The following is a 19,850-nucleotide window of genomic DNA, read 5'->3' on the forward strand; positions in this document are numbered from 1 at the left end:
TGACTAAATAGTTCTATGAAATTATTTAGTAAAATGGGTTAAATAAAAACAAAAACAAAGAAGCCGTTGCATGAATTATTAATCTTAAATTATTTATATTATCTTAAAAAATGCGACTACGGTAAACATAAGGCCCTGTAGTCGAAGACGTTAATATCTCCAAGGTAAAGATATCTGCAAGTACCTACACAAAAAAGGTCTTCATATACATTGGCTTGAGGGTAAAGAGAGTGGGGATTTTTAAAAAATTATTGACAAAAGTTTTTCTACATGTTTATATTTTAGAATGTTTAACACTAGTAGTGTTCATTATCTTTTTTCTAATACCGAAAACAAGTATATTTTGAATTTGAACAATTTCAGATATCGTGGAAGCCTATTGAGCAACAATATACATGTTTGGTAAATCATTAACCTCAAATCATAATTCTCAACTTTTGAAATATCAAACTAATATTTTGAAATATTTGGAACAATGTATATCCTATGTCCCTCCTGATTCTGAGAAGAACATACATACATACAGATAATATGTGCTTTCAAAATAGTTTCGAAGCAAGCAACACTATCACTCGCTAGTGTACCACCAATCGACTTGCTTAACCAAACTGCAAGAGATATGTACGGAATTACATAGCAGTGACAGCATTAATCAGGAAAGTCGTTCGAAAAAATCATTTATAAAGAATCACGCAATATTCAGACTGATGAACAAATGGGACGCTAGGTGGGACGCAACAAAAAATGTAAAAGAAAACACCGCTTGATCCCAAAGTGGCTACTTCGTGTAACCGCAAACATTGATATACCAGTCTCATAGGACACCATTTTACGCAAGCCTTAATCGGCCATGGTTCATTGAAGGAATATTTGGAGTGAATTAAGAAACTAGGCAATTCGGATTTTTATCACTGTGACCTTATATCGACGATGCACACCATATCATCTTCTATTGCACAGAGATGAAAAAGACAGGGAAAAGTTAGTAAACATAGACAACTTCAACGAGGAAACCATAGTGCCATTGATGAAAGCTCTTTCTTAAAGTGGATCATAGATAATAAACGAGAAATGGAATTGATAGTTCACAAGACTTTAATTTATTGCTCAAGTAGAGTCGTGCGAGTAGAAAGTGGAGGGAATTAATATTCAAAACTCCTACCACACTTTTCACTATCTTTAAGTTTTATGAAAATTAAAATTAAAATAGAAATTGAGGTTTAATTTAATCGATGAAAGTTTCCTATGAACCATAGCTTATGATCATATCTTTATGAAAATCTCCTACTCGATTGTTTTCAATTTGATGGAATTTTAATGTATAGTATAACACATCTTTCCCTTTACCTAAAAATTTTTAATATTAATGTCTGAATTAAATGCCCAAAAAAGTTCGGAATATTTAATCGAACCAAAAGGTTATAAAAAATCGAAACAAGTCATTGTAAATATGGCTATCAAAGACAGACCAATAACATCATGATTTACTCTGTGTCGTTACGTTCAATTATTGTACAATGTCCATCTTTTGTCCAATCTATGTCAACAAAAAAAAAAACGTAATACACATTATTTATGAATAATAAACATTTATTTATTATAAAATGAGTATATAATAATAATCAAAAACCGTGTACCATGCAAAGTAGCCACATCGATACTAAGAAGAATCACCAACATGTTTGTAAAACTATGAACAGGAATATATAATTCATCCATTATCAATAAAAACAATAAACACATTTATATATAAATGTTGCGTGGCCATTACATACCATAGCTAATACCCTCGAAGAAATCGCCGGGTTAAGTAAGTTTTTTGAATTAATTGATAGTTTATAATTAGATATGGATAAAAAGTGAAACTTAACTAACGTGGGATGCGAATCAGTAAAGTGGCTGAATTTCTTCCAAATTATAATTTCTTTAATGAAAGACTAAAGCATATAAAAAAACCTCGCGGTAGAAGAGATCCATCACTAAAGTCATATTTTCCTCTCATTTAATGTTTCTTATATTTTATGTTTTTTACTGTTTAAAAACATGGAAAAATTAAATAGCTTCTTTAATTTAGAAATAACGACATAAAAACGATAAAAGACGGCTGAAATTTGACACCCTCAAAAGGCATATTATTGTCGCCATCTCATCATACATACCAATTTCCAGTCTTTTATCTCAGTTTTAAGGGAGTGTGGTGGTGCGCAAAGCTGCGAAAAATATGATTTAGTGAAACAGAGGGAAGAGGTTGGGAAGTTGATAACCCAAAAGGCACAATCACTGAAATAATTAGAATTAGATATTATAAATTTAAAAATAATTGAGTCAACAGTCATTATTTGGCCAATACCTATTTCAGTAATTCTTTCTTACAGGGACCTACTGATGATGGCAGCAGAAATAAAATTCGGCAGATTTAGAAACTATTTTAATTGTTCTATAGTTCTTATAATACAATATAATGAAGATTCCAAACTGTAGGTGGCGTGCTGGAGGAATGGTGTTTTAATTAAAAACGGATTTATTTTGTTACTTTTATATCTTCATAACTATCAATTTTGGGCAAATTTCATTTACTTACGACATTAAAGTGGCAAAAATTGCCAACGAAAAATTTCACATGGACTTTACTTGTTGGAATCGCAATTTCACAATAATGTGGAACTTTATTGTATGAAATAAAGAGCTGGTGTGTGTTGTGTTCAAGAATTTCAAGTAAACCCAAATTGTTAAAATTCCTTTCTCATGAATATGTCTATCTAGTTGAAATTATTGTGTCTCAGAGACTATGATGATTTTATCCTGAATGTAAGAGGGAACTTGGAAAATATTGTTTTGTTTTTGGAAAATATCCGTCAAATTTACAATACGGGTAACGGTTTCATTACAGTAATTGAATACACGTCAAATTTAAGGTAAATATATATGTTAGTAAAACTTTTCATGCATTGACCTTTTTAATTATTATGTTAAAAACTACCTTCCACCAAATTTCAGCCAATTTAGTCGAAAGCTATTTTCCCTAAGAATTCTGCAGTGTCTTTTATATTCTTAAACTTTCTTCATGCTTAAATAGAATATGTGATTCAAACTTTTTCTATCTTCATATAAACTTATCTTTTTTCGAATTATGAATTTTTCAAGTTCTTAAGAAATTTTAAGAATTTCTCTCAACAAGCGACTAAAAATTACCGAGTTTACGCGAGTGCTGATGGATTAAGTTTCCGTTGTTAAGCCCTTATTTGACTGCATATCCAATAAGATTGAGATAAGTTTCTTTTTTTTCAATTTCCTGAGTTTAAACAATAACCTGCTACCAGAGAGCCAATAAGAAAGTTTCATGAATTTATTGGTTCTATGTTTAATATAATTTCATCTATATATGAAATGGTTGCGTGATTATTTCACATTATTTAAAAATCAATAGACAATAACATACTCTAAATACTGTTCATGTTCAATCTATTTCCTAGTTTACCTACTACTTCCTAGTGTAGTATATTCAATTCATACTGGTATAGTACTATCTACAGTGGACTTCGATTTTAGTGAATCAAGTACAGTATAAAGACTATTTCATGGTTGAAATATCTTACAGTTTTTACAACAAAAAGGTTCAACATTTTTATAGTGTAGTACTTAGAGGATATTATTATGTCGATGTGACCCAGAGACTGATATTGTGAATTATAATTCTAATATCAAAATGAAACTTCCTTTCTTATCCAACGACTTCAAATCAGCCTCTGTCGAACATCTGACATTCGTTTATTGGTTAGAAAATTTGTGGTTTATACTCTTTTAATGTTGTTGCTGGGCTAATCTCACCTAACGTTCACACTAACGTAATTTCATAAATTGACTTTCTGTATTTCATTTTCATTCTGTGCACATCAGAGGCGTGACTATGGTCGAATAATCTCCATAACTATCACCTTACAAAGTAATTATTCTTGGTTCAAAGATATAGTCTTAATCTACAAAAAGCAAATCATCAGCAAATATAATTAAATGTAGCTTATTAAGAGTCGAAAGATGTATATTGTACTCAAAAAAATTATTTTACATTTTTTGTACTTTAGTTTTGTCCGTGTCAAAAGGATGCATAAGTTGGGTGCTAATTTTACAACTTTACTAGAGACAAAAAGAAAAAAACAAGGTAATACGCAGCATTTAAATTATTTACAATGGAGATCAGCGTGAAGTATTTATAAAAACAGAATAATCAAATCTCTACATTTTTGTAATTAATTATACATTATTTCCACCATAAACCTACAATCCTATGTACTATGAAGTTTCCTATGTAGTGCTCATACTACAGTAAATAAAGACCCGAAAATAATTTTTAATTAAAAAAAAAAATTATGGCTTAAATTTTTAGGGGTGTATGGGGGCATGCCTCATTACGAATGGTGGGGGAAGGTACAACCCCCTGTAAATACAGGGGTGAGCTGGTTTTATAAGATCCTTGTTGCTATCGCACGTACAGTCAAGTTCTACATATCATTTCTTTTTTGGATTTTTTTTAATCAAATCCTTTAGCCATTATGTATTTTTTTAAGTAAAATACCTTTATTTACTGAACTGTCATTCCTTCGCGACTGCTGAGATTGGCTATTATTTATTAAAATTATGTTTTTTCCAACTTTTCCTAACTTTAACATGATTTTCACCAGACATTCTCAAATCTTAAACAGGAAATAAATGTAATACTATCTATTACTAGAAAGAAACTGGAAATACCTTCTTGAAACTTCAAAAAATCGAATTGGAACCGATTCATTCGCTTGTAAGCTACGATATGCTATAGACAGCCATACTCTTGGAATTTATATGGTTGGAATATAAAAATGAAATAACAATACGATAACGATAAACTATATTAAATTTAAAAAGATAAAGATTATGACCAATTTATTGAATTAAAAAGCCAATTTAGAATTTCCTTTCAGGTAATAAAGTACCCGTATTATGCAAATCGCTTTCAAAAGTAATAAAATACTCATTTTGTTTATAGAGATACTAAAAATGGACTGCACTAAACAAACGTTGATGAACGTTTCATTATAAAACACACAATTTTTTTTTTCGGTTTTATTTGCTATTGTTGTTTTTTGTGGTTGATAAAACAATATTTTTGTAACATTTAAAATTCTTTTTGTAACAAGTAATAAAATTCTAAACAATCAGTAGCGCACTAAGCATATTTGTTCTTTGTCAAAATGTTTTATATTGGTTCCAGAGATTCATCCTTGTGAATTTCTATACACTGTAAAAAATTACTGGTTGAAGTAAACGCGTTGACTTGTCCGTTGATGTTCTTATAACCAGTAAACATTTCTTGAGTCTACAGTGAAAATATTCAATTTAAGAAAATAAGAATTAAATATTTTATCTTATAAAATATATTTGTACCTACTATGCTATGTAATATAGAGTTGTTCAGTAATATGTTGCCACGTAAATAAGAAAAATTTTGTTCAAGAAAATGTTACCTCCAAGTCAAGCCCTCCATGGGAATCTTAAGAGAAACAAGAGAATTGACGACCGACCTGGCCGAGTAACTTAGGCTCGGCGTAATATTTCACAGTCATTTCCGAACGACTGGAAATTCGTCAAGCTGTTGTCGAGGTCGAGGTTTGCTAACATTTTCCTCCATGATATTTTTGTAGCTGAGAATTTAACTGTATACTGCAGATCCGAAAAATTTCCAATCTCGCAAAACGCATTAAATATATAAAATATCACGTATGTCCCTAGACCTATATCCAACATGTTCATTTATATTTTTTTTACGTATTTATTGATTACTCATTAAATAAACTATTATTATATATTAATTTTCTAAATTTAAAACTTTTACATCAAACTTGAATTATGTTTGGTTCAAAAGTTTTTCAACAGGCTGCATGTGTTTTTCAAAATTTATCTACGGTCCTTTTTCAATTTAGATGTGCGTTCAATTTCTTATCAAACGACGACATCTTTCAGTAATACTGCTTATTGGATAGAATTTGTTAAAATTATTCATCTCACATGTATATACAAAATAATTATAAATTCGATAAAAAAAAGTGAAACTTAGAGATAGTAATTAAAAATATTAAACTTTAAATATCCCATTAGGCTTTTTGTAAATGTTCTTAAAATCAGATCATATTTAAAATAATCTAATTTCAATATTTTTTAATTTTCACTTTTAGATGTAAATATATCTTGATAAAACGTCGATTTGACTTCTTCGTACACCCATAATTTGCGTATAAAGATAAAGGCAAGATGTCAATTGGTTCTCATTATTTAAACAAGATAGTAAAAAAAGTTAACATTTTAAAATGTTCATACGGCCATAATATAGACAACATTTCTGGTTCATTTTTTCTTTCAAAATGATTTGTAAATGTTTTACAATAGGTAATATTTTTTTGTCACAATACACAATTTTTTCGTGTTAACTTTTCGTTAATGATCGAATAACCTGATGAAAAATTGTAGAGAAATTACATAACTTATTTGAGGCAAGCTGAAAGGTGGAGGTATTTCCCAATGCCTCCATCTTTTTTCTACCACTAACTAAAGTTTGGTTTTGCTATATTCAATATTTATTTATAACTTAATACTCTTGACAAGTTTGATTAAGTGCTTTGTTTTTGATCCTTGTATCCTTGACACTTTTTTCTGTAACATAACAATCACTTAATCAATAAAAGAATCTAGTTCATACCTTTCATGATCAATTTCAAGTAGTACTAGTTTATTTTATTTCTTTCAGATATTAAAACATTGATTTGGTGTCATGTTATTTAAAAGTACAGTTAGTTATTGTATTAGGAGAGTTGTGCGCTGTGTCATTTTAAAAATAATACTTTATATAAACGGCAAGATACCTGTGGATAGTCCTACTCGTACTATTAGATAAAGCGAATTCTATGGGAATTCTCATTTATCATAGAACTTTTTATCTTTGATATTCTAAACTTTGGAATATCTACATACTATGTGTCATTTTAATCGAAATTTTTAAAGGTCTGCTAAAATGCCAAGAATAAAAATTTGGTTTCTGCGCGTGTCCCGTTAAATAAAAACCCCTTGGTCTCCTAGGGAAAATAAGGGAGTTTGGTTGCGGTGGGTTTAAGTGGTGGTTGTGGGTGGCAAAAATGTGAAAAAATATACATCTGTCCTTTTCTTACTCAAGTGAACTTTCCAGAACAAATTTCTGGAATGATCTAGAAAGTTCCAAAATAAGTGTAACGGTCAAAATTGATTTAAAATTTTCAAAAAAATTCTAGAAACAGTCTAGACGACCAGTAGAATTATCAAGCTAGAACCGGATACGAGCTTTCTTCCGAAATTTAAATCTTTTAATTTCAACGAAGTTTAATGATTTTCAAGGGTTTTATTGTTAAAAGTAAGTTATTTATATTAAAATATTCAGTCTCGATATGAATTTTATTAAATTAAACGATTTTCTAACAAGAAAAAGGACAATAGAAGCTAAAAGAATAGAATAAAACTCTGCACTCGAACATTCTTTTAACCAGAAGCATCTAGAACAACCTCAGGGTATAAAATGAGGCTCTTTCGGCGACTTGAGTCAGTCTTTCTTGAATATTATTTATACCATTAAACATGCGTGTATTGTAAACATGTATTTTAACCCGAGCAACGCCGGATTTGGCTGCTAGTTTTTTATAAAATAGGTATATATAATATGAAAAACTGTACAGGTTCTAAAATGCACACATATTTAACACAACTTTTGTGGTATACTTACTTGTATGTATGTAATATTATAATTCATTTTTGCATAGTTTTTTATGCTTTTTTTCTAATAACGACTTCAGAGTGAAAATTTATGTGTTTTTAAAGTATTTAATTATTTAAAATTGTAACTGCACAGATTTTTTTAAATACATTTACACAAAAATAAATGTATTATTAAGTTTTATATTTATTATTATAGTTTGAAGAGGAGAATTTTAATTTTTGTTTAAAGTTTATTGTTGTTTAGTGTGAGATGACACTAGAAATAAGAAGAAAAAAAAATGCAAAATAGAGTTTGGAATATCGGTCTTACTTCTACGCCATCACCATACATATGTACGGTTCCATATATCTTTAAAAGATGTTGAAGACTACTGGAGGCATTCCAGTTTCAGCTTTCAAATTATCTATGCAGCTAATTTTTTCTCTTCCAATTACTATTTTGCTTGAATTTTACCAAATAAAGCTACTTTGATCATTCATATTTTTTATATTTGTTTGACCGAATAATATGCCCAAAGTGGCTTAATTGTCTTTTTTTTACAGTTTTGCTCAATTCTGGCGAATGTCCAACCATTTTATTACTTTACTGTTTGATATATCCATGAAATTTTCAATATGATTCTATAGCACCACACTTGATAGTTGTTTTTATTATATTTGGTGGCAATGTACAAGTTTTGTTGGAAGGAAATACTGAACACACGTAACATCTTAAAAACGAAACACAAACGTATTTTTTTTGTTCATTTTACTTTCCGTTAACAATTTGTTGAGTTTCGAAAATGTACTCTTTCCTTTCGCTACCGGGCAGTTTATTTCAACGCTTGCTTTGTTATTGTTATGAAACAGTTTCCCCAGGTATCGAAACTCATCAACCTGTATTAAGTATATAACAGTACACTATATTTTAACATTTTCAATCACTTTTTTGCGTATTTTATTATTATCAATTTTGAGGTTCCAATTTTTAACTAGCTCTAACTCCACAAGGTTTTACTACCTAGTCTAATAAAATAAGGTGATCCCGAGTATTTTATGCCAGCAAAATGTACTATCGGCATAACGTATGCTATTTTATACATGTTCATGAATTTTCAATTCGATATCACAGTCTTTAATGCCTTATCCAGGATCACTTTACTATAAATATTGTAAAAAAGAGATGATAATATATATACTTGCCTAGTACCTTTCTCCACTTTGACCAATTTTTATCCACAATACCTAAGAATTTAAAAAGTTTATTTTGGCTTATACCATTAAAAGCCTTTTCAAAATCTATAAAACATAAAATAAAAATTGCTTTTATAATTCCCATTCCGTTTCTGAAACCGAATTGATTATCTTTTTTACATTTGCGTGTATTATTTTCCTTGGAGATTAATATAAATAGGTATCTGCAAAAGTCAGCAGGCTTATTTCCACTTTCATTTATATCGTTCAATATGTTGAAAATGCTATTCAAATTATTTTCGTTTAAAGCTTTTATTATTGCAGATAATATCACAATGCCTAATCGTCCTCTATAGATTTCATTGTCCAAACTACAGAATTTGGTGTGTCTTTATACACTTTCTGACCGCTCTGTATGGCTATGAGTTATTTTATGAATTGCCTGTTCTTGAAAGCCTATTCTTATTTTGCCCTCTTTATTCGACACTCGGTTCCTTTTTATTTAATTGCTATTTTGCATCTTTCTTCATATCTTCCTTTTGTCTTTTCTATTATATCTAATATTTCTTGCGTCATCCAACTTTCTTTTTTGATTTCTTGTATTACTTGGATTGTGATGCATGTTGTTATTTTTAAGCTTTCCTTAATATTTAACCAAATTTTATGAATGGACTTTTGACTGCATGTTTGAATGTGATTTTTTTCATATTCTTCGTTGAATATTTCATTATTTCCTTTATTTTAAACTCTTAAATTGGTAGCATTTGATTACTTAGTGATTAAGAAACTTTTTTATGATTAATTCTCTTGCGAGTAACCAACCAATTACGATTCGAGTTGATATCAGCTTTTCGCTACATTTTAACATCTACGATATTTTTTTTGTATATATTGTAAATTAATATGAAGTCTATTTTGTTTATCGTTAATTATAGTACAAGATCCGAATTAAGGTCGACCTTTACCCATCTGTTTACCGAATGAAAGTTATTTTTTATGAAATGTAAAATATTTACAAATATCCCTGTTGTGGGTTGCCCTAAAAAATATGGTCCAGACAACTTTTAATAAAAATATCAAAACTTGGAAAGCTTGTAAACTTTATTTTGACTGATATTTTGTGGACAATCATATAGCACCGTATGTGCAATAAAATTATCTTTATTTATATATGCGAGGCAACGAATTAACAGATGAACGTAATTACTATTCACAACTTGTATAAATGCGATAATAGTGAACGAAAAGAGGCAGATAGCATAGCTGCTGCATATTCTTTATGGCTTTTACTTTCGAGTAGATCAATATTCGTTAGATATGTAAGTCAGTGAAAAATTTCAAAAAATTTTACTCTTGATATTTTCACTAAAAGTAGTCTGGACCACATTTTTTTAGGCAACCCATTGCAGGGATATTTGTTAACATTTTATATTTCATAAAAAATAACTTTCATTCGGTAAACAGATGGGTGAAGGTCGATCCTAATTGGGATCTTAGACTATTAATATGAAGAGTGCAGGAATGTACTCTTCGTACGAAAAATAACAGAAAGCGCAATAAAATTGCCCACTAGCTATTCAAAATACCTAAGATAATCTTTTCTGGCGTCAAAGCACTATCTGAAAGTAGCTATTGTTTAACAATTACAGAAAAATATTTTTTGTTCAACTTCTTTTAACTGTACACAAAAGTTATTAATGGTGACAAGATTAATTTTAGAATGTGAAATTAATTTTAAAATGGGAATCTGCAAAAGAGTTTCTTCTGAGTTACACTATCAGAAAAACTATCAAGATTGATAAATAATTTTTTGTCTTTAGAGGACACCCAGAGCATACGATGTTTTTGTTTCTCTTTTAAAACTTTCGTGAAGATAGTGTTTTTTTATGCCTTGCTTATTGTTGATGTTTTATACACGGCAATGTTATTCATGAGAAAAAATAAACTTTTTCCTCGAAACTCTTTGTTCTTCAATGAAAACATTTTTTCTCTTCATCAACATATGCACATATAATTGTTTTGAATATCCTGCATTAAATATTCTTCATATCTTAAGAGCTCTAAGGGATGAATAATAGCTTTCCCACACCGTATACGTTGGATAAATTTTTCTAATTAAAAATGTTTTCTCTACCTTACCGAAAAGTCCATCGATTTCAATATAAAGATCGTTAAGAAATGCCAAAAACTTTTGGGAAAAAAATTTTTTTAAAGAAATATTTTAGGCGTTATGTAAGTATTATGGAGGTACAACTTATATAGCAAGCCTTTCTCAAAAATGCCTTTACTCAGTGTTGTTGAACTACCTTACGGGCACACGCTACCAAATGAACGCTATTGGGATTTATACCTAGCTAGAAACCACTCATTCCTTGAATTTTGTAATTTGTTTAACGCATTTACTAAAATACTATGCAATCATTCACATCAATTGATTCATCAAACCTCCGGAATAAAACAAGCTGAATATTGTGAGATCTTAATATAGTGTAGTGTTAAATAAATCTAAATAAAAGAAGATACATGCTGGTACACAGTAGTTGAAAAAATTTGGTCTCACGCTTGAGTCTCACGTTAGGCGAATTCGGAGTAGATAATTTGCGTAGACAGAATATTATCTATAGAGCGTTTTGAGGTAACATTTATAGTTTTTCCGTGTGATTGCGATCATTCGGTGACCCACGAGTTGGCCATGCCTTTAAAAGAGTCGGATTTACCACGGATCTGCGCTTTTTTGGCTTTTTGGCTCATCCTTTGATAACGTTCATTCACTGATCCTCATTACATCTAAAAAAAGCTCAATAATTTTAGATAATATTCTGTTCACGCTAATCATCTACTCCAAATTATATTAACGTGAGACTCCCGCTAAACACACGCTAATGTCCGTATAACCTCATGGTTTTCTTTTTTTTTTTTATTTGATAGTAATTTTTTTTTGACTTTTCTATGCCTACGTATTAGAATTGCGTATAGTATAGCACACTTATTAATAAAGGCTTTGTCTTTCTTATTTGTTTTTTATTAGCTTTTAGGCCGTTTCCTTGCAAAAAGTCTACTTTTACTATCTGAAGGCTATGAAAGTATACTTTACCTAGCTATAGTTAACTCTTACTAGCACATGTTGATCAAATTGCAATACTTTTCGGTTTGAATAAACTTTTACTGAAAATACCAATAACAGTCGACTTTACTTAAGCAGAGTTAACCTTTTCCTGTTCAACTAGTCTGTCTTAAAAATAAACTTTAAGAAGTTTTATAAGCCTCATAAACACACATTTTTGGTCTCAGACTATAGGTGCTAACATTATTCGCTTTCGACCTACGTAGTGTTGAATTTAGCAAAATTACTATGGCTTTTTTGTTTAAATATAAAAAATATTTATACCGATTTCAATCTAATGTTCAGTTTTTTTTACCAAGCACGCTTTGAATGTATTGGTAAACAAGTTCTAATATTTCATTTTAGTGCCATAAAATTCTATGATTGCCCCGTGTGTAGGAATAGATGAGATTAAAAGACGAAAAGATATTGCGCTACTTCTTTTTTGCCAACGGGTTTCATCCATTATTCAAATATTTTTTCATTTTCTTTAAAAAAATGTTTTCCAGTTTTTTTTTCTTTTTATATGCCATGAAAAGTTTTTTTTTTATTATCAAAGATGTAGTGGTCAATCTTAATGGACGAAAGACAGTTCATCATATCTTGTTACAATATACTATGTTACAAACATAGTAGACAAAAATATTTTGCATATTACCTTAGCATGTTATCATAAGAAATGTTTATTTATTAGGGTGGCAAAAAAAAAAAAAAACGAATATTTTTAAGTCTATATATTTTTATAGCGAAAAATGTTCATTAAACTTTTTTTTCTTTTCTCGTGCTTCAATTTCATTCTGTATTATTAAATATTGAAGGAAAAAAATCAAAAGTTCATAAATATTCATGGTTAAAAGCAGCTAGAAAAACTATAAAGTACTCGACTTGGAAAAATTCGGAGCGACCTTTCAATAATAAAATTTCGACTTGAAATTTACAGGATCTTCATAATCTTTCTCATACGAAAAAATAAAATAATGAGAAAAAAAATTTAAAACAAAATAAAATCCAGTTTTCGACGTTTTTGAAATTTTATAAAAAATCGGAGTGACCATGAACAATTTTTTTTTTTTTTATAGCTGTCCTTTGGAGGGGGTCCTTAAAACATGGTAAACTAACATATTTTCATAGGAGACTTAAAAAAAAAATATTCGTTTTTTTTGGGCCATCCTATTATTTATTTATGTTACAAAATGCTACACTGTATTAATGTTTCGTATAGTTTAAAAGAAAATAATTACGAAAAGTTCATCCTTAGGTGAAAGATTTGTGGATCGATTCACGACTGGGCGTGATACTTTTTCATACCCTATTAATAAAAATTTATTTTTGATTGAATAAATTGTGAGCCCACTGCGCTAATATTTTACAGGAAGACAATCTCACACACAAATATTCAACGAGCTTATGCCACCAATAAACTGGAATTCGAAAATGTACGGTGTACCTACATTTTTTACAGTGATGGCCTAATGTAATTTTGATATGTTTCCATACTTTCTTACACAAACTGGTGTATCGTACAAAAATCATAGTATTCTCATCTCACGAATTACAACCATTTTTGGCATACTTCTTTTTTCGAAGAAGAAAAAAATTGTACACTAGATGTGCCTTATACACAAAAAAACAAACTTCTTCTACTCATAAGCTGTCTAAGAATGTATATAAATGTAATCGTACCATTGTGTAGAAAAAAAACAGCAAAATCAGGAACATAGGAAAATTTAACACTTATAAAACGACTTAATAAAAACGAAGCTTTCCGTTTTGCCTGTTTATAAGGATTAAGGGTATGAATAGGATGTGGCCTTTATGAGAAGAATTAACGCTTAGCAAAGAAAAGATTTTCAAAGTTAAAGCAACTACTATAGTGCAGCTTCGAACTCAAACAAAAAACATGAATTTATTCTTAATATCCCTTCTTTAATAGGAAACTAAAAGAAGTATCAATCGATAATAACCGAAATTTTTATTCAGCTATCCATATTCGTACCTGACGACAAAAAGCGAAGACGTTACTTTTTTGAAATCGGTGTTAAATCTTACTTTTGAATTAGTTTGCCACACAAGTAGTATAGTAAAAATACTACTTTCTTCAATTTTGTACGAAATACAGGCAAAAAATACGTAAACGGTGATGTTCATGCATTTAAGAAAAGCTTATAACGGATAAAGAAGTTTCTTCTGGATTAGATTAGCGCAAATTAGGTTAGAGCATTATAGTATGTTTTATATAGGAATAACAGTTAAGTATGTGTGTGTGTCACCACATTCATGTTATACATACACGACTGTTGCTAATTAAGAGTGATTATGTTTCTTTACTTACATGAAGTAAAATAACAAATGAGTATTGGCAGATATACATGGTATTCAACAATTAACTCAGTCACTTGTTTGCTTAGACATGTTAACTTCCCAGTGGGAAGTTATTGTAATGGGTCCGATTTTGCAAATTGAAAAATTTGACATATCTTCACGTTTCAAGGCTTTTAGAGTCGAAAGGTATGATTTTTAAAAAAATGTCCTTGTGTACACATGTACACATGTATGTATGTATGTATGTATGTATGTATGTATGTATGTATGTATGTATGTGTTCGGATTCAATTTCCGCCTCGCGTATCTCGAGAACAAATGACGATATTGACATGGGACCTGATTAGATTTTGAGCAAAATCTGTCAAGCCGTTTTTTGTCCCGAATTAAAAATTGTAACATTGTCATTATTATCATTTATCATTTATTATCAATTATCATTTATATAGTTTTAATAATTCGGAGGTGCAGGAGGTGAAGCTCCCGCTGGGATTTAAGGAGCGACGCCTAATCTAAGGGGTTCGAAGCCCCCTGAAATGAACAAAAAAAATTATACAATAATAAAAGTTATAACAATAATAAAAACGATATACAATAATAAAAGTTATAACAATAATAGGGGATCTGCAATAGTTTAAATTAATAAAGAAAAAATATTAAAACATATGATATTTTTTTATCTTTTCCACTGGGAAGTTAGTCGTGTGGACCTTTCGGGTCGCACCAAGACCGCTTTTTTCGTTTAACAATTTTTATTTCGCTAAGCCAACGCATTCCTTAAAGTAAAGCTCTCACCTCAGTTGTTGTATACAATAGCACACACTACATATATATGAGTATAACACCCAAATACTTGATTGTTCAGAAAATCTTTATTTATAATGGATCCCTGTAATTTTAGAACAAAACAGCAAAAACATATATTTCAAGAGTTACCTAAACCATTAAAATATTAGTGTTAAATGGCATATGCATGTAGCATATCTAACCAATTTAAAAGAATTAAATTAACACGTTTTTATTTACACACTTTCTGTTTTTATTTTATTTTGGTACACGTTTTATTTTTACGATCATTTATTATTTTATTAAATATAGATACAAATTTTGTGTTATTTTTGTTGTGTTTCATGTAAACAAAGGAGCGTCAGATGTTTCTTAGTTGTCAGCATTTATTCCCCTTATGTAGGTTTTGTCTTAATGTATAAAGAATTTTTTTTCTTTGTTTACTTACTTATATTTATATAAAAATATTTTATTAATACGAGAATATCTATGATATATATAAGAATTCAAGCTGACTGATCGATCAACACACAGATCAAACAGCTGGGTCTAGAAGCCTGAAATTTTGTACACACGTCCCTTGAATGACTGACGTAAGTGACCAAAAAGAAGGGATTTTTGGAAATCATCTCCTAGAGAATAAAAGGGGATGTGAATTTCGTATATGGGAAACTCATATTAATAATTTTATAAACAGATATAGATCAACGGTTGCATATTTGTAATTTTACCAAGGTTTTGTTAACTTTATGAGGATTATAATATTTACAGAAGATTCTAATTATTCTGCTATCTTCTCACAAGTGGTATGTTGGGAAAACGATAAAATTTTTGATAAAATCGAGAAAATCGCAAAAAAAAATTTTGTTTTGGAATTTGATAAAATTCGGTGGATGGGGTAATTTTGATCCAAAAAGTATTAAAATCAAGTTAATTCAATGATTGGATGTAGAGTTTCTGAGGTATCGCAATATTTAGATTGATATTAGTTCGTATCTCAAAAACTATTCGACCAGTCGTCAAATGCATCCAATTTTTGTACTTTTTGGGTCAAAATTACCTTATATACTGAGTTTTATCGAAATTGGAGATTAAAAAAAAATATCGATATTTTGCAATTTTTTTAAGGGGTATGATAAGATCGAGAAAATCGCAAAAAAAATTTTGTTTTGTAACTTGATGAAACTCGGTGGATGGGGTAATTTTAATTCAAAAGGTATAAAATCAGGTTAATTTAATGATTGGACCTATAGAAAGTTATAATGAGCGAGTATCATGGGCAAAACATCATCTTCAAAAAAGTTGGATTTCCCCACCAAAAACTTAAAATCTATAAAATTGTGAACAAAAGGGTGGATAACTGAAGTCTATAATGTGATAGTCTAAAGGAGAAATTGTCCAGCAAAGCGGGCGGATATCTGCTAGTAGTATCATAAAATATATTGCAAATTATGCCTCCTCCATAAAAAATTTGTGCCAAACCAAGTGTTTACTGGAGGAGCCTAAGTAAATAATAAGAAAGTGAACTTTTAAATTAAAATACATTCTTCTTTAATATACTGTATAATGTTTACTGTAGTGAATACTATCCCAACAAATATAGCGGCACAGCTGACAGTTTAGAGGTTTTTAATGGAGAGAAACATGAAAAAACGATGCGTTTTATCTTTTAGACATGGTTTTATTAATAATTAATATGTGGCTTCTACAGCACGCAATTTTCGTGTAAAATCTAAACCATATTTGACCGTCCAAGTTACGTTGAAGGTGTAACGGGCTGACGATTCTTGTTTCTTATTGATCGTATGCAAGATCAATGAGATCCATGGTTGCCATCCCGTACATATTACTTTGGTTACACAAACAACCAATAACCCCCAGAAAAGTGGATTTATAGACGTCAAATGGTTATTCTTATTTCATCTCCATATTCCAACTTTAATATGTAAGAACAAGCTCTTACATAATGGTTCCGGCACCAAAAATCGAAATCTATGTATATTTTCATTTAATTTTTATTTAATTCCTACTAATTATTGTATTTTCACGTTTTGAATAATTGAAAAAATATTTTTACATTTGATCAATTATTCTGACATTTGTTAACTATATGTTGTTTAAGATATATATGCATAAATCTTGATTACAGAATGTTAACAAAAAGTGAAAATATAATAAATTTTATTTCGAGAGTTTGTCATTTTCAAAATTTTCTAACGGATGATATCCAGTTGTTTTTCACTCAACTGTAAATATCATTATAATTAGAAATTTTGATGAACTTACGAAATACCATATTCCCTTCCCGTAATGTAGGCTTTTTAAGTTTAACGTAACTAAAAAGCTTTTTACGTAGCACCTATCTTTGTTTCTAGGTTTATTGAATTGGTATTGTTAGTTTTTCCATTTTTTTTTCTATTGCGGGGGGAGTATGTAACGGGCTGGCGATTCTTGTTTCTTATTGATCGTATGCAAGATCAATGAGATCCATGGTTGCCATCTCCTACATATTACTTTGGTTACACAAACAACCAATAACCCCCAGAAAAGTGGATTTATAGACGTCAAATGGTTATTCTTATTTCATCTCCATATTCCAACTTTAATATGTAAGAACAAGCTCTTACAAAGGCTTTAAATTTTACCAGATATGCTCCTCTATATATAACTCTATTGTATACTTTATGAATCAATAAAAAATTCGAAACTCTTTATTATAAAACCTATGTTTACTATCGAAACTACTTCTTGCATCAATTTTGGGGCATTCTTAATATACTACAAGCTCTCTGATTGAAAGTGGCTCTGGTGAATTAACCAGAGCTAACAGGAAAGGAGGCTCGTTAAGGACTGCAAACTGCAATCTCCTATAAAAACTACCCTCTTCAAAAGGGATTATCAATATTTATAGCCGTCAATCACTAATGGATAGCTAATAAGTAGCTAAATACAGCGCTCACCGGATTTTAACCGAATACAGTTCTTTACGCACTGTATACGAACTTAATACTGAGAATGAATGGTAGTCGTATACATTTTTATATCACTAGGCCAATGCATCCTTATATAACTTAACTTGTCATTAGTCGAAAATTTTCAATCAAATATGGAAAATTGAATAATAACTTGATTTATATAATTTGTGAAACAAACTTTGAATGAGTTGAGAGATAGATGATATTATGTTTCACACTAAACCTTAGCAAACTTAATCAGAATACTGCTATAAACTAAATTATAATGTTTCTATTTATATACACATATTAATTGATGTATTCCTAATTAAATAGATTTGGGAAGAAAATTTATGTATAAGCTGAGACTCTGTTCTTGATATATATTCGTCATTGGGATCAATCAATACTCGTATAGATTTCGAATCTAAAAGCATAAATTTTTTTTCAACCAAGCAGCATAAATACAAAAACAAGATTTTTAGATAAACGTTACTGTAGATCCAGGAGACTGATCTTGTCGAGACTATAATACAAGTCATAGATATCCTCGTATATACCGTTTGGAATGAAGACATCATCCCCTAACCAGAGATGAGGATCTAGTGCTACTCGCACAGCTATTACAGGTCACATCTTTTTCTTTATACTGGTTCAATAAACAAGCCATTACCACAAAAGTATTTTAAGGTTATCCAGAAGACTACTAAAAAATTTGATAAGATTACAAATAAAAATTTCTGTAACAATTGAAAACTGTGAACTCTATATGGACGATGACATACGTCAAATTCATCAAGTATTTTCGATTTAAAAAAGCCCCTACAATTTCAATTTAATTATAATAATATCATTGTCAAAATAGCATTGTTTTGGGGAACTGGTAGCCACTTAGTGGGTAATTTTTAGCCAGAGAGCTTGATTTTTTAACATTTATGTCAGAACAAAAGCTACATAACACATATTTAGAAAGTGTCTTTTTAATTTCAACAATGCAAGACCCGCGATTGGTTAAACATATTTTTCGTGGATTGTAAAGTAGAAATTGGAGGATTCCAAATGACAGATAAAATATGACCGAACCAACTCTAGTAGCTCAGTTGGTTAAAGCGTAGCGAAATGCCTTCGGGGTATGGCTAAGATAGCGGATTCGATCGACCACAAAGTCTATAGATTTGCATTTAAAGCTTTTTTGACACACGTATAGACAGAAATAGGGTCCGGCATGGAGTAGATATTTCAAGAACGCGCATGCATTAATTATAATGGTAATTCAGTTAAGATATCTTGATTTATTGGTTTGCAATAAGGTTTCATATCTGTTGTGTAGTCAAATGTGTAGCAAACTAGGCAATTTTTATGCCGTAAATGTAATAAAATGCTCCAAAAATATCGTAAACTAGGCAATTTTTATGAGGTAAATGTTTAAAATGCTCTAAGAATATCGTAAACTAGGCAATTTGTATGACGTAAATGTAATAAAATGCTTTAAAAATATCGGAAAAATGTCAAAGACCAAAGTTTTTTTATGTTTTCTTTTTGGAGAGTGCCGTAAGATAATGTTTTTTTTTTTTTTTGCATAAACAAATATGTGATAAATTTTCTTCATGCTGAACAATTTTTTTGAAGCTAATTTACCGATTAATTTTTGTACGATTAACATTATAGTGAGTTTTTCCATAAGGTACTGTGTTAAAAATCACAATTTTAAAATGTCACAATTAGTTATCGATTAAGAGAAC

General features: G+C 29.8%; 1 protein-coding gene across 2 annotated transcripts in view; it reads right to left on the minus strand.

Moving 5' to 3' along the window:
• Positions 1-19,850, minus strand: part of LOC123291107 — an 827,916-nt gene that overhangs the window by 579,082 nt on the left and 228,984 nt on the right. The gene's annotated exons all lie outside the window — the stretch shown is intronic.

This window comes from Chrysoperla carnea, chromosome 1, assembly GCF_905475395.1.
Source record: "Chrysoperla carnea chromosome 1, inChrCarn1.1, whole genome shotgun sequence".
Taxonomy (NCBI): Eukaryota; Metazoa; Arthropoda; class Insecta; order Neuroptera; family Chrysopidae; genus Chrysoperla; species Chrysoperla carnea.